Raw genomic sequence first — 12,873 nt, 5'->3', positions numbered from 1 at the left:
GAGACAGGCAAGTGGTGTGCCGCCTGGGAGATGACCTGGGAGTGTCGCCTTCATAATCTCAACGTCCCTTTCAGATTCAGATTCAGATTCAGATTCCTTTATTTACCATTGTGTAATACACATAGGAATTTGTTTTGGCAATGCATGATTGTGTTTCAATCTTTTTTCACATATAACATAAATAACAACAAACACAAAACAACACCGTGCAAGAAAATAGATAATATAAAGTGCTATAGTGGACAGTAGTGCAATGTCATTGCCAGTGTCAGGTTTCAGGTTTCAGTGACCCTTGGGGGCGGGGGAGAAGGGAAGCCAGACTCATTGAGCAGCCTGGCAGCTGAGGGGAAGAAGCTTAGTCTGTGGCGTGCTGTGGTGGCCTTCAGCAGCCGCATCCTTCTCCCAGAGGGAAGCAGGGTGAGGAGGCCGTGGCCAGGGTCCCTGGTTCGAATCCGACTGGTTACTGAACAGTTGAGCACTGAACTTGCTCAACTGTGTCGCTGCATTGTCCTGTTTAAGTTTTTTTTTTAAAGCAGAAGCCTGCCTTAAAGGTTATATTTACAAGGACAACATGAGGCCAAGTGGATACTTTATATTGATGACATCCTGTCTCTCGACCTTCATCATGTTACACAATGTGGACAAGTGACACATATATATACTGTATACACATTTCTGGTACACCGAGCACGTGATGGTGGTACTGGGAATTAAGTGTAACATTTACATGGATAAAATAACTCATATGGAGAGGAGAAAAAAAGGCACACTGCCTTTCTGATAGGCCTAGGAAATAGGCCATAAGGCTCCTAGAAAGGAGATGAAAAGGATGAGACAGGGGACAGGGCTGTCTAATTTTAGGTTAAGTATGATAGAAATACAGCAAAAGGTAAGGAAAAGAGGGTTATTAAAGGACAGAAGGTTGCGTATTGCGAAATATTTTCTTTTCTTTCAGGGGATAAGTGTGGTGGAACAGGAGAAACTGGACAACTTGATGATCGAAATGGACGGCACTGAGAACAAATGTATGTATTACAAAAATATTAATTGTCATAGTCATCTTACTAGTAGTCATTTTACCAATACTTGGGGTCTGATTAAACTGATGGTGGCCACATGAAGAACCAAAATCCACATTTGGAGCCACGCTGTTCCCATGATTGATTTTCTATTTCATATGTGCACATCCTAAACTGCACGGTACGTAGATATATAGTTAACTATCATGCTGTCTATCAGTTAAAGATTGTGCCCAACCGTTGTACACAACCATTGTGTGGATGTAGAAGTATTAGGATTAACTAACATTCAAACAACACCTGCTGTGATGACCTGTGTCTGTTCATGTACATCCTCCAGCCAAGTTCGGGGCCAACGCTATCCTTGGCGTGTCACTGGCCATATGCAAAGCGGGTGCAGAAGAGAAAGGTGTCCCTTTATATCGTCACATCGCTGACTTGGCAGGAAACACAGAGCTGGTCCTTCCTGTGCCTGTGAGTCTTTGTTTTTCAGAATTAGGGACACATGAATATCATCACAACACTAGCCTATAGCTCTGACCATCATACTTGTTGAGAGCTTGTCGATCTGCTATTTTTGGCCCACCATTCTCCTGTCTTATCTCTCTTAAAGTCATTGTGGTACCACTTAAAGGGATATTTCACTTTCAAAAAAACGTTTGGTCATTTTATCGTCTACTCAGGCTTTTGTGAGCCCCCCAGACCGTTTTTAAGTTGCTTGATTTAGTATTTAGATATTTTATAATCATTTTATCAGACACGCCCCCTTCCTATACAAACCCAACTCAATTTTTAACCTATTAGATTCATCAAAAACACCTGTCCTTGGTTCTGGTGACTCACCCCGCCCTCCTAATACGCGAGGGGGCCGTGTTTTTTTGATAAGTCTTTTTTTTATTATTATTTTTTTTTATGTATTTTTTTTTTTTTTTTTTCCCAAAAAAAAATATTAAAAATAAATAAAAAAAGTTATCAAAAAAACACGGCCCCCTCGCGTATAAGGAGGGCAGGGTGAGTCACCAGAACCAAGGACGGGTGTTTTTGACAAATCTAACATGTTAAAAATAGAGTTTGAAGTTATCATGGGTTTGTATAGGAAGGGGGCGTGTCTGATAAAATGAATATCAAATATCTAAATACTGAATCAAGCAACTTAAAAACGGTCTGGGGGGCTCACAAAAGCCTGAGTAGGCGATAGAATGACCAAAACTTTTTTTGAAAGTGAAATATCCCTTTAATACCACTTGTATTAAGGTCTGCTACAACAGTGTGTGTAGCTATGTTTATGTTTGTGGTTATCTTATTCATTTTTATAGTGCTGTTGTTTTATTGTAATTCATTCATATGTTTTCATGTATCTACGGTATATGTAATAACCTCTGTTTTATGTTTTGTAATGTTTGGTCTTTGCTGTTTTTTATTTATTTATTTTGAAGCACATTGAGTTTACGCATGTTACGAAATGTGCTATATAAATATATTAGACTTGACTTGTTATTGGTTATGTATTAATAGTGTTCTAGAAATGAAAGCTTATTTTATTGTTTGATATGCTCTAAGTGTGATAAGCTAATTAAGTGCCTTAAGTGTAAAATGTAATTTGAATGAAACTACAAGAGCTGAAATTATTTTTATTGACAGGTATGTTTCCCCATATGAGGAATTGGTGGAAACGGTTGGTGCATTACACTGAAGCAACATTTTAAAAACATTATTTTTTATTGACACAAGTACACATCAAATGTACTCACACATGGTAGCAGCATATACATTGATATAATGTAGTAGCATACATTCACTTCACTTCAATTCAACTACATAAACCCTCTATACTTACTGTACAGTAGTAAAACGGAACTGAGTTGCAACTGTGACAGAGTTCTAGTCTTCTTTGTCTTGTCTAATGTTTTTCACTTTCTTTTCTCTTTCTTCGGACTGCGCCCCGGGCCAGTGTAATAACTGGATGGGGGTGGCACGTAGATCGGCTATTTTTAGCTTAACGTTCCCCCCAGAGTAGGGGTTCTGGGGTTCAAGTGGATACGCTTAACATTCTATTTACCTCCACTGTCCTTCCCTCAGGCCTTCAACGTGATCAACGGGGGTTCCCATGCGGGGAACAAACTGGCTATGCAGGAGTTCATGGTACTTCCTGTAGGGGCGGAGTCTTTCCGTGATGCTCTGCGTGTGGGGGCAGAGCTGTACCAAACATTGAGAGAAGTGATCAAGGAGAAGTATGGTCAGGATGCTACCAATGTAGGAGATGAAGGGGGATTCGCCCCAAACATACTGGAGAACAGTGAAGGTATACAGTAAGACACAAAACATCCCACCTACCCCGAGATGGTATTACCTATGGTATTACCGTACCTTTTTCTGTGGTGGGTCATCTAATAACTGTCTAATATCGTAATAACTTTTGGTTTGCTGGTTTGACCTTCTCTTCATGAAATGCATAATGTCGAGGACATTTTAATGTAGGATGTGACGTATATGTGAGATAAGACACATTTCTATAGAGTACCGAAGTCCTGACGTCACTCGTTCATCCCCTGGGTCACGGAAGTAATTTATCTATGGAGAATAACATTGGGTCTTCTTAGAATCGTCTCATATAAGAATTATGGTCCAAAAATAAACAAATTGTCCCGGCGCCATTGTCAGGGAGGTCGCTCTGTATCGTTTATGAGTCAGAGCCACCTCCCTGACGATAGTCATTCATATTTGATACAATGTGTTTCTGGCGCTAATTAATTCGGCGGCGGTAACGTTATCGTTTATTTTTGGAACACAGTTCTTATATGATGCAATATTAAACACGTCTATGGGAATTCAGAATGGGGGGGGGGGGACGTGACCCAGGTAGGATGAGTAAATTACGTCAAACTTCGGTGCTCTATTGTCTGTGTGATTTGACAATGTGTGTAAATTGACAATAAAATAATCTCATCTGAATCCCTAAAATATGACCTCAAGCACTCATTACCTCCACAGTGCCCCTATAATTTATACTTACAGTAGTTGAAAGCCGTATACGTGAATGTAATGGCACGAAGATTTGAATCGCCTTAACTAACAACACATTTGTCTTTCTCCTCTCCCATTTGTCTGGCCTGTTACATAGCCCTAGAGCTGATAAAGACGGCCATAGACAAAGCAGGCTTTACAGACAAGGTGGTGATAGGAATGGATGTCGCTGCCTCTGAGTTCTTCATTGAAGGAAAGTACGACCTCGACTTTAAGTCTGTGCCCAATGCTGCCCGTCACATCAGCGCCCAGGAGCTTTCTGCCATCTACCAGGACTTTGTCAACAACTACCCTGGTGAGAGCAGCTGTATGATACTGTAGGGTGGTAAGGTGACTTGCACGGCTCTGTATGTCTCTTCTCTTCTCTTCTACCCTCTCCTCTTCCATCCTGTAATGGTGGCATAAAGGTAATTAAATTGCACAGAGGATAACAAAAGCATAAAGGGTTAAGGGAACCACATCACATCATGTATCATAATTGGCAACTGAGGGAAAGAAAATTCAGCCAAGCAAAGTTGTTAAGGATCTACACACAGAGCACACAGCACACACTTTGTCCCTTAGGGACAGGTTCTTGACTCAAAGTGTCAGTGTTAATGTGGTCTCAATTACTGGCTGTAAATGGACACATCAGCCCATCTTTCATATTTCACTTCTCATAGAGGGAGAGAGAGAGAGAGAATGAGGGAGTGAGAGAGATGACTGTTCTCATCTCCCTCTCCTCTCTTGCTGACACTTGGGTGCTGTTAAAGAGGTTTTAATTATGCGCTACAGTGCACATTTGGCAAGATGAGAACCACTCTGATATCGCTCTTTACCCCATCAATGGTCCATTTCCCTACTTGTGTGTGTGTGTGTGTGTGTGTGTGTGTGTGTGTGTGTGTGTGTGTGTGTGTGTGTGTGTTGTGTGTGTGTGTGTGTGTGTGTGTGTGTGTGTGTGTGTGTGTGTGTGTGTGTGTGTGTGTGTGTGTGTGTGTGTGTGTGTGTGTGTACACGGCGTGCACGTGTGTGTGACTGACTGTGACTGTGTGTGTGTGTGTGTGTGTGTGTGTGTGTGTGTGTGTGTGTGTGTGTGTGTGTGTGTGTGTGTGTGTGTGTGTGTGTGTGTGTGTGTGTGTGTGAGAGAGAGTGTGGGTGTGAAAGGCTTTATGAGGGACAAGCACTGGCCTCCCAGCCCCATTAGCCTGCTGGTCAGGAGGGTAAATAATGAAAGAGTGCAATAAATTATACTGTGTATAGACAGACACACACACGCACGCACGCACGCACGCACGCACGCACGCACGCACGCACGCACGCACGCACGCACGCACGCACGCACACACACACACACACACACACACACACACACACACACACACACACACACACACACACACACACACACACACACACACACACACACACCTGCATGCACACACACACACACCTGCATGCACATGTCTTACTGTACTAGGGGTGTGCAATTAATGTTTTATTAATTGTACAAAATGTAGCCTGAGCCATTAGGATAGCATATAGGTGATATTGAAAGCAAAGTGCAATAAAATAATTTAGAAATAATTTTCTCCAATACTAATAGTTAGTAGTAGTAGTTAGTAATAGACTGAGCGAGCACACACACACACGCACATACACACACACACACGCACGCACGCACGCACACACACGCACGCACGCACGCACACACACACACACACACACACACACACACACACACACACACACACACACACACACACACACACACACACACACACACACACACACACACACACACACACACACACACACACACATACACACACACACACACACATTTAACATCTTTATATGCGTTCACATTTAACAAGAAATTCTTGAACACAAACAATTGTAGATGCACAAACTTGGGAAACTCAACAACAAGTATTTCAGGATACAGATCACGGGTGCAGGAAGCATCGCCTCCTCCATATACGGCAACTGCCAATTATTACAGACACTGAACAGAATTTTGCCAATGCCTTAGCTCTTGGCTTGGGCATTCCTGCAATCTGCAAGCGTCTCACAACTGATTTATGGACATTACTGTGTCTTCCAAATATGAACACAAGCAGGTTACATTTGCAACCAAGCTGTATAATAGCATCCTTAAGACGTTGGTACTTAAGCACCTTGGTAAGGAATGCCTCTTCCAGACTGTGGTCAAATGTACATGCCACTTCCAAAATGGTCACTTCTCTACTGTCCTCATCAACAACAACAACAACAACAACAACAACAACAACACCACCACCACCACCACCACACACACACACACACACACACACACACACACACACACACACACACACACACACACACACACACAGACACACACACACACACACACACACACACACACACACACACACACACACACACACACACACACACACACACACACACACACACACACACACACTTTAACCACTCTAACCCTGGTGGCCCTATTTTGGCCATGTCGTTATAGCCAAACATTTTTTAATCATTTGCTGTGAGCTTGTAGATAGGCTATTTTCAAAAACATTTTCAAGATTTTTGAAAATAAAAATAAAAATAGGGCTTAAGTGCTTAACAACCTTCTCCATCTCCCTCCCTCCCTCAGTGGTGTCCATTGAAGATCCGTTTGACCAGGATGATTGGCCAGCTTGGACACAGCTCACTGCCTCCGTGGGCATCCAGGTACTGTACAGCAACAGCTTCTGATTGGCTGGGGCTGTCTTAGTTCAGCCTGTCCTCAAATGACATTGGTTCAAAACAGAGCCATTGAAAAAGAGAGTTACGACACTCCCATAGACTAACATTGTAATGGGAGAATATTCATATAATATTCAATATTCAATCATATATTGCCCAAACCAACTTACAGTTGATTCGGAATTTGTTTCAGTGTGCTCAGCGATAACAACAAGAACAAGATGAATGCAGAAGTAATGCTTGCCCTGGGGCGACCAGTTGTTCCAGACACTACTGTCACTGTGTAGTTCCAGCTTTGAACCCTCTTAATGAGTGTTTATGAAGCATGCTTGCTACATGAACCACATGATGGCATTGTGGGCTCTTTCAACAGGTCTGGCACATACCACTGGAACTTGTCATGCAGTCAGAATGAGAATAATTGAACAGCTCATGAAGAGACATTATGTTACTTTATTAGATTTTAGATGCCCCATATTGTTAACTTGATTGTCAATCAACCAATGACATAGATCTATTAGATCTAGAGAGATATGTTCCAAACCGGGCCCTCAGGTCTTCAAGTGCTGACCTGCTCGAGGTGCCTACAATGACATATAAAAAATACGGTGAAGCAGCATTCTGCTTTTACGGACCGACAGTGTGGAATAAACTCCCATTACACTTAAGACAGGCAGCCTCTGTCGATAGCTTTAAAGCACAGCTCAAGACCTATTACTTCACTCTTGCTTTTAGCTGATTCTTTGGTTGATTTTTAATTCCTCACTGTATTCCCTATTTTAATGTTGTTTTATGCCTTTGCTTTTGCCTTTGCTTTTATTTTATTTTATTTTATTTTTGTTTGCTTTATTGTTAAATTGGTTCTAACTGTAATTGTATTCTTGCTCTGTAAAGCACTTTGAGCTGCATTTCATGTCATGAAAGGTGCTATACAAATAAAGTTTATTATTATTATTATTATTATTCTTTACCATGATCAATTATCAGTCATTTGTTTTGTTAGAGGTATTATTTTTATTTGAATGCCATATGACACTCTGGAATTTAACTCTAGAGTTGCCTTTTCATACACAAGAGGACAGAATGTTATTGATTAACCTCAGATGACAGTTTCTGTTGTACTTGAAAGAACTGACAGCTCTCTCTCAATGTTCTTTGTTGTGTGAATGTTTCAGGTGGTGGGAGATGACCTGACTGTCACCAACCCACGCAGGATAGAGCGTGCCTTGGAGGAAAAGGCTTGCAACTGTCTGCTTCTCAAAGTCAATCAGATTGGCACTGTGACTGAGTCTATCAAGGCGTGAGTTGAAACCAAGCTTTTCTTTTCTTTTGTGTGTGTGTGTGTGTGTGTGTGTGTGTGTGTGTGTGTGTGTGTGTGTGTGGGTGTGGGTGTGTGTGTGTGAGACTGCGGTGCGTGCCCACACATTGCGCGCGCGCCGCGTGTGTGTGTGTGTGTGTGTGTGTGTGTGTGTGTGTGTGTGTGTGTGTGTGTGTGTGTGTGTGTGTGTACCCGTGTGTGCGTACCCGTGTGTGCATCTTTCTGTCTGTGCGTAGTGTGTAAGATAAGATAAGATAAGACCTTTATTGATCCCGCGAGTCTCCAAAGGCAGCACAGCAGCATAAGATACAGTTACAGGGCAAGAAAAGTACTGTAGATACAGCAGGGTAAAAGACATCACACTCAAAAGAAACACCATCGGCCCGGCCCACTGGCCTAGCGGTCCGGGTACTTTGAGTTCAAGTCCTGTCCATCTTCAACTATACCTAAATACAGGCAGAAAAAGCCCTAAAAAATGGCTTTAAAAAAAGAAACACCATCAATAATGAACAAAATATACAACAATATACACCCTCAACAGTGCATGCATAATGCAGGACAAAAATAAACAATAAGAGTGTGCACACAATAACCATGGTCAGATAGTGTCCTGTAATTAACTGTTGTTACTACCAAGCTAATTAGTCTGTTGTGGGGTATACAGTAAGTGTGTTAATGATGTAAGTTGCACTATGACTGAGTATGATTATTGCAATGCTCTCAGATGTAAGCTGGCTCAGGAGAATGGATTGGGGGGTGATGGTGAGTCATCGCTCAGGAGAGACAGAGGACACTTTCATTGCCGACCTGGTGGTGGGCCTCTGTACTGGACAGGTAGCGTGAACATCAAACACACAATACAGTATCATGTGCACACAAACAGAACGCAATTACACACATACTGTACACAATACACAATACACTATACACAATACACAGCATGTGTTTGCTGGGCTTTTGTTAATCTATGTGCAGAGCTCATAAAACAAAACACCCTCTACTATCTCTAAATCACAATTCAATATTATTAGTTACTTTTCCTGATGTTAAATTCTGTGTGTTTGCAGTAGTATCTAATTAAATTACATATAATTTAGTAAAACTGTGTAAACCCTTGACTGTAGTGGTTTTACTCTACAATTGCCAGTCTTGTAAGTCACTCATAAGTCGCTAATACATCAGCTATAAGTGCTTAAAATATGTAAAATGCTATAATTGTTTTACTCTCTTGCAGTCCCTGATTATATTATATACATTATATTATCTACTGATCGTAGTCATCCAGCATTCAATGTAAAATGTATCAATATTATTCCCTTATTTGTTGCATTTTTTGAATGCACTCACTTCAGATCAAGACCGGGGCTCCATGTCGATCAGAACGTCTGGCCAAATACAATCAACTCATGAGGTTGGTATTGTTGCCCTGCTGCAATGTACAACTAGACCTATACTGTATGCAGGCAGGTTATGAGAGTTGTACTCTATGTACTGTAGGCAGGTGAGGAGAGTTGTACTGTATGTAAGCAGGGTGAAGAGCGTTTTATTGTATAGGCAGGTGAGAGAGTTACTACACAAATCTCATACATAATGTCTTGAAAGAATAAGGCACATGTGACAGAGAGTATTTTTACACGTGGCACTCGGTTTCGTTGGTTAACACTGTTACCACAGCAAGAGGGTCATAGATTCAAATTCCACTGGGCGCCGACTGGGGCCTTTCTCCAAGCCCCCTACCCATTTTCTCTCCCCAATTTAATCATTGCCAATTTACACCATGTTTGTCCCTGTTAATGCCAACCCCTACTGTTTAGTCTGGGGAGGGTGTATACAACCACGTGTCTCCTCCATGTCTCCTCCTACAACGTGGAATCGAGTCGCTAGCTGCTTCTTTCCACCTGATAGTAAGGAGTTTCACTGGGAGGACATACTGCGTGTGGAGGAGCGCACTATCCCTCCCTGATGAACAGTCGTGCCAAACCAACCTGTAGGAGTTACTAGTGCAGCGACAAATAACGTGCTCCCTAACCGGCTTCCCACCCACAAACACGGCCAATTGTGTTCTTTGGAGTGCCCGGCCAAGCCGGAAGGCACCAGGCAGCCCTTTCTGTGTGAAGTGTACATGCTCTCTGTGTTCACGTGGGGTTGCTTTGGTTTCTTCCCACACCAAAACACATGTATGTTAGGGACAGACTCCCTGCCAGAGCCCTTGACCAAAAAGGCACAAGCCTTTGGAGCTGGTCCATGGGTGTTGCTCAGCATGGGTTAAATTCAGAGGGTGTACTGTATGTAAATGTGTGGGCAATAAATATCATCAACACTTAACACAGTGTTAAACCACTTACCCCTAGCATCCCTAATCTGGTCCCCCCTATATAATCTCTAAATATATTGCTATTTTTCTGCAAAGAGATTTGGTGTAGACTAGAGGGAAATACTGGTGGACCTATATAGAGCCCTGCGGGACCCCGGTCAACCAAGTAGGGTTTAAGACATCTCAGTAATGATGTGAAGGGTGGAGGGCCAACATCTACAGGTTTTAAGTCACTTATCTAATTGTACGCATCTTTCCTCCTTTCTTCATTGTTCCTGTCTCTTCCCTATTTTTTCACCCTCCTTCATCCACTGTTCTGTTTATTTTCTGATCATTTTTCTTATCTGTCACATCCCACTCCCTCTCAGGATTGAGGAGGAGTTGGGTGACCAGGCGCGCTTTGCTGGGCACAACTTCCGCAACCCTAGTGCCCTTTGAGGACCAGGGCTGGTGGCAGGAACACGCACACGCACACGCACGCACGCACACACACACACACACACACACACACACACACACACACACACACACACACACACACACACACACACACACACACACACACACACACCACACACACACACACACACACACACACACACACACACTCACACACACACACACACACACACACACACACACACACACACTTACCACAGCATGAGATCCTCACAAACAGATCTCTCCCTCTCAAAAAACTGCTCTAAGCACACTAAACTATCGTAAATCACATTAAGATAAATTACTTTTAAAATCACAGAAATGCTCTCACAGCTTGTAGATATACTGAGACTTCGATGGGTTGCTGCACAAACTGGCTAAAGCTGATTATAGCAAAACCTGGACACAAATACTGGGGGACAAATGAGTGTTTCTCCTCACTGCACACACCAGCACTTTCCTCTTTCCACTGTTCAACTTCTTTTCTCTCTCTCCCTCCCTCCCCTGATCCGCCTTCCGTCTAGGTTTGACTCTTCAGAAGTTTTTTTTAATGTGTCCTACAGTTCTGTTCTCTTTGTCCTCTTCTCCTGCTCCATGTGGGACAAAACCATCAGTAACTAGTCACTGGACTATATCTGTTGCTACTAATGTTAAAAGTCAATAAAGAAATGGAATTCTTAAATGCAAACCATAATTACATGTGTATTTGTTCTTCTGAAAAGGATTTCTCCCTCGTTTCCTTTTTTATATCAATCCAAACCATTCAAGTCTGTGTAAATCCAGTTATGTTGATTTGTGGTGGAATTAAAAGGATTGACTGTAAGGACATCAGTGCAACAAGACTAGTTTGAGGCTGATTGAGTGGAGAGTGACATCCTGAATGACACAGGACTGAAAAAGCAATAGACGCCTGGAGCAATTTCAGCTGAAATTAAATGATCAGTCTAGCAGTTGCCTTGTAATAGTCTGCACCCTATAGGTCTGTATTTACATTTTGTAACATTGCCTAGATTAGCTTGTGCCCTTGAATGCTGAACCACCCCCTTTACCTCATCAAACATCACCACCACCACCACCACCACCAACAGACAGGTTTATAAACCACATTTGTTATATAATCCTATGGCATGTAATAATAATAATAATAATAATAATACAATTTACAATTTAGGCATTTAGTAGACGCTCTTAATCCAGAGCGATTTAGGCTACATTAAGCAAGGTAAACAATTAAACAATCAACAATCAAATGCATAGATCTGTCTAAATAACATGCTATCTGAATTACATTTAGGCTAAACCTTTGCATAAGACTGCGTGGTCGTAATAAAATAAAGATAAACAATTGTTGTTGTGAGATATAATCACAGTTCTAACACCAGAGCACATAATATGTTGCTCAGTGTATCCTAGAATATGAATATGATTATTAGGTGCTTTATCATTATAATTATTATTAGACTATTATTACTATTATTATTATTATTATTATTATGCTCTGTGTACAAGAATTTCATTGCCTGTGATGTTGTCAAAGCAGTAGCCTAAAAGCCTTTAACTTGGAGCCTATACTAATAATTACTATAGTGCTATAAAAGCATGTTAAATGGGAGCAAAGAGCTGACTTTTGGAGATAAAGGTAACAGGCAGTGGTGTAAAGTAACTAAGTACATTTACTCAAGTACTGTACTTAAGTAAACTTTTGAGGTGTTTTTACTTTACCTGAGTATTTCCAATTTTCAGTACTTTTACTTCTACTCCACTACACCTCAGAGGCAAATATTATACTTTTACTCCACAACAATTATTTGAAAACTTTAGCAAGGCTACTACGTAGTTACTATGTAGATTTTGATTATTTTAACAAAACATACATTACCCACTTCAGCATATATACATTTCGGTCATTGAAAATAGCCGATCTACAAGCTCACAATGCATCCTTTTGCTATTTTTAAGACGTACATTTTTATGCCAATACTTTTGTAGGCTACTTTTACTCAAGTACACTTTGAATTATGGACTTTTACTTGTAG

The 12,873-nt window shown here is 41.5% G+C and overlaps 1 pseudogene across 1 annotated transcript in view; it reads left to right on the top strand.

Annotated features, from left to right (window-relative positions):
- Positions 1-10,889, top strand: part of LOC308083926 (gamma-enolase-like) — a 12,455-nt pseudogene extending 1,566 nt beyond the window's left edge. The window contains exons 4-12 of the transcript XR_013935071.1: positions 956-1,025; positions 1,360-1,493; positions 3,099-3,321; positions 4,141-4,338; positions 6,673-6,749; positions 7,940-8,064; positions 8,807-8,916; positions 9,435-9,493; positions 10,765-10,889. The product of XR_013935071.1 is annotated as a gamma-enolase-like (transcript). The remainder of the gene's footprint in view (positions 1-955; positions 1,026-1,359; positions 1,494-3,098; positions 3,322-4,140; positions 4,339-6,672; positions 6,750-7,939; positions 8,065-8,806; positions 8,917-9,434; positions 9,494-10,764) is intronic.
- Positions 10,890-12,873: the final 1,984 nt, after the last annotated feature.

The sequence above is a fragment of the Gymnoscopelus braueri genome (assembly GCF_963280865.1).
Source record: "Gymnoscopelus braueri genome assembly, chromosome: 4".
Lineage (NCBI taxonomy): Eukaryota > Metazoa > Chordata > Actinopteri > Myctophiformes > Myctophidae > Gymnoscopelus > Gymnoscopelus braueri.
Note: the sequence above shows the minus strand (reverse complement) of the source record. Positions and strands in the feature narration are given on the sequence as shown.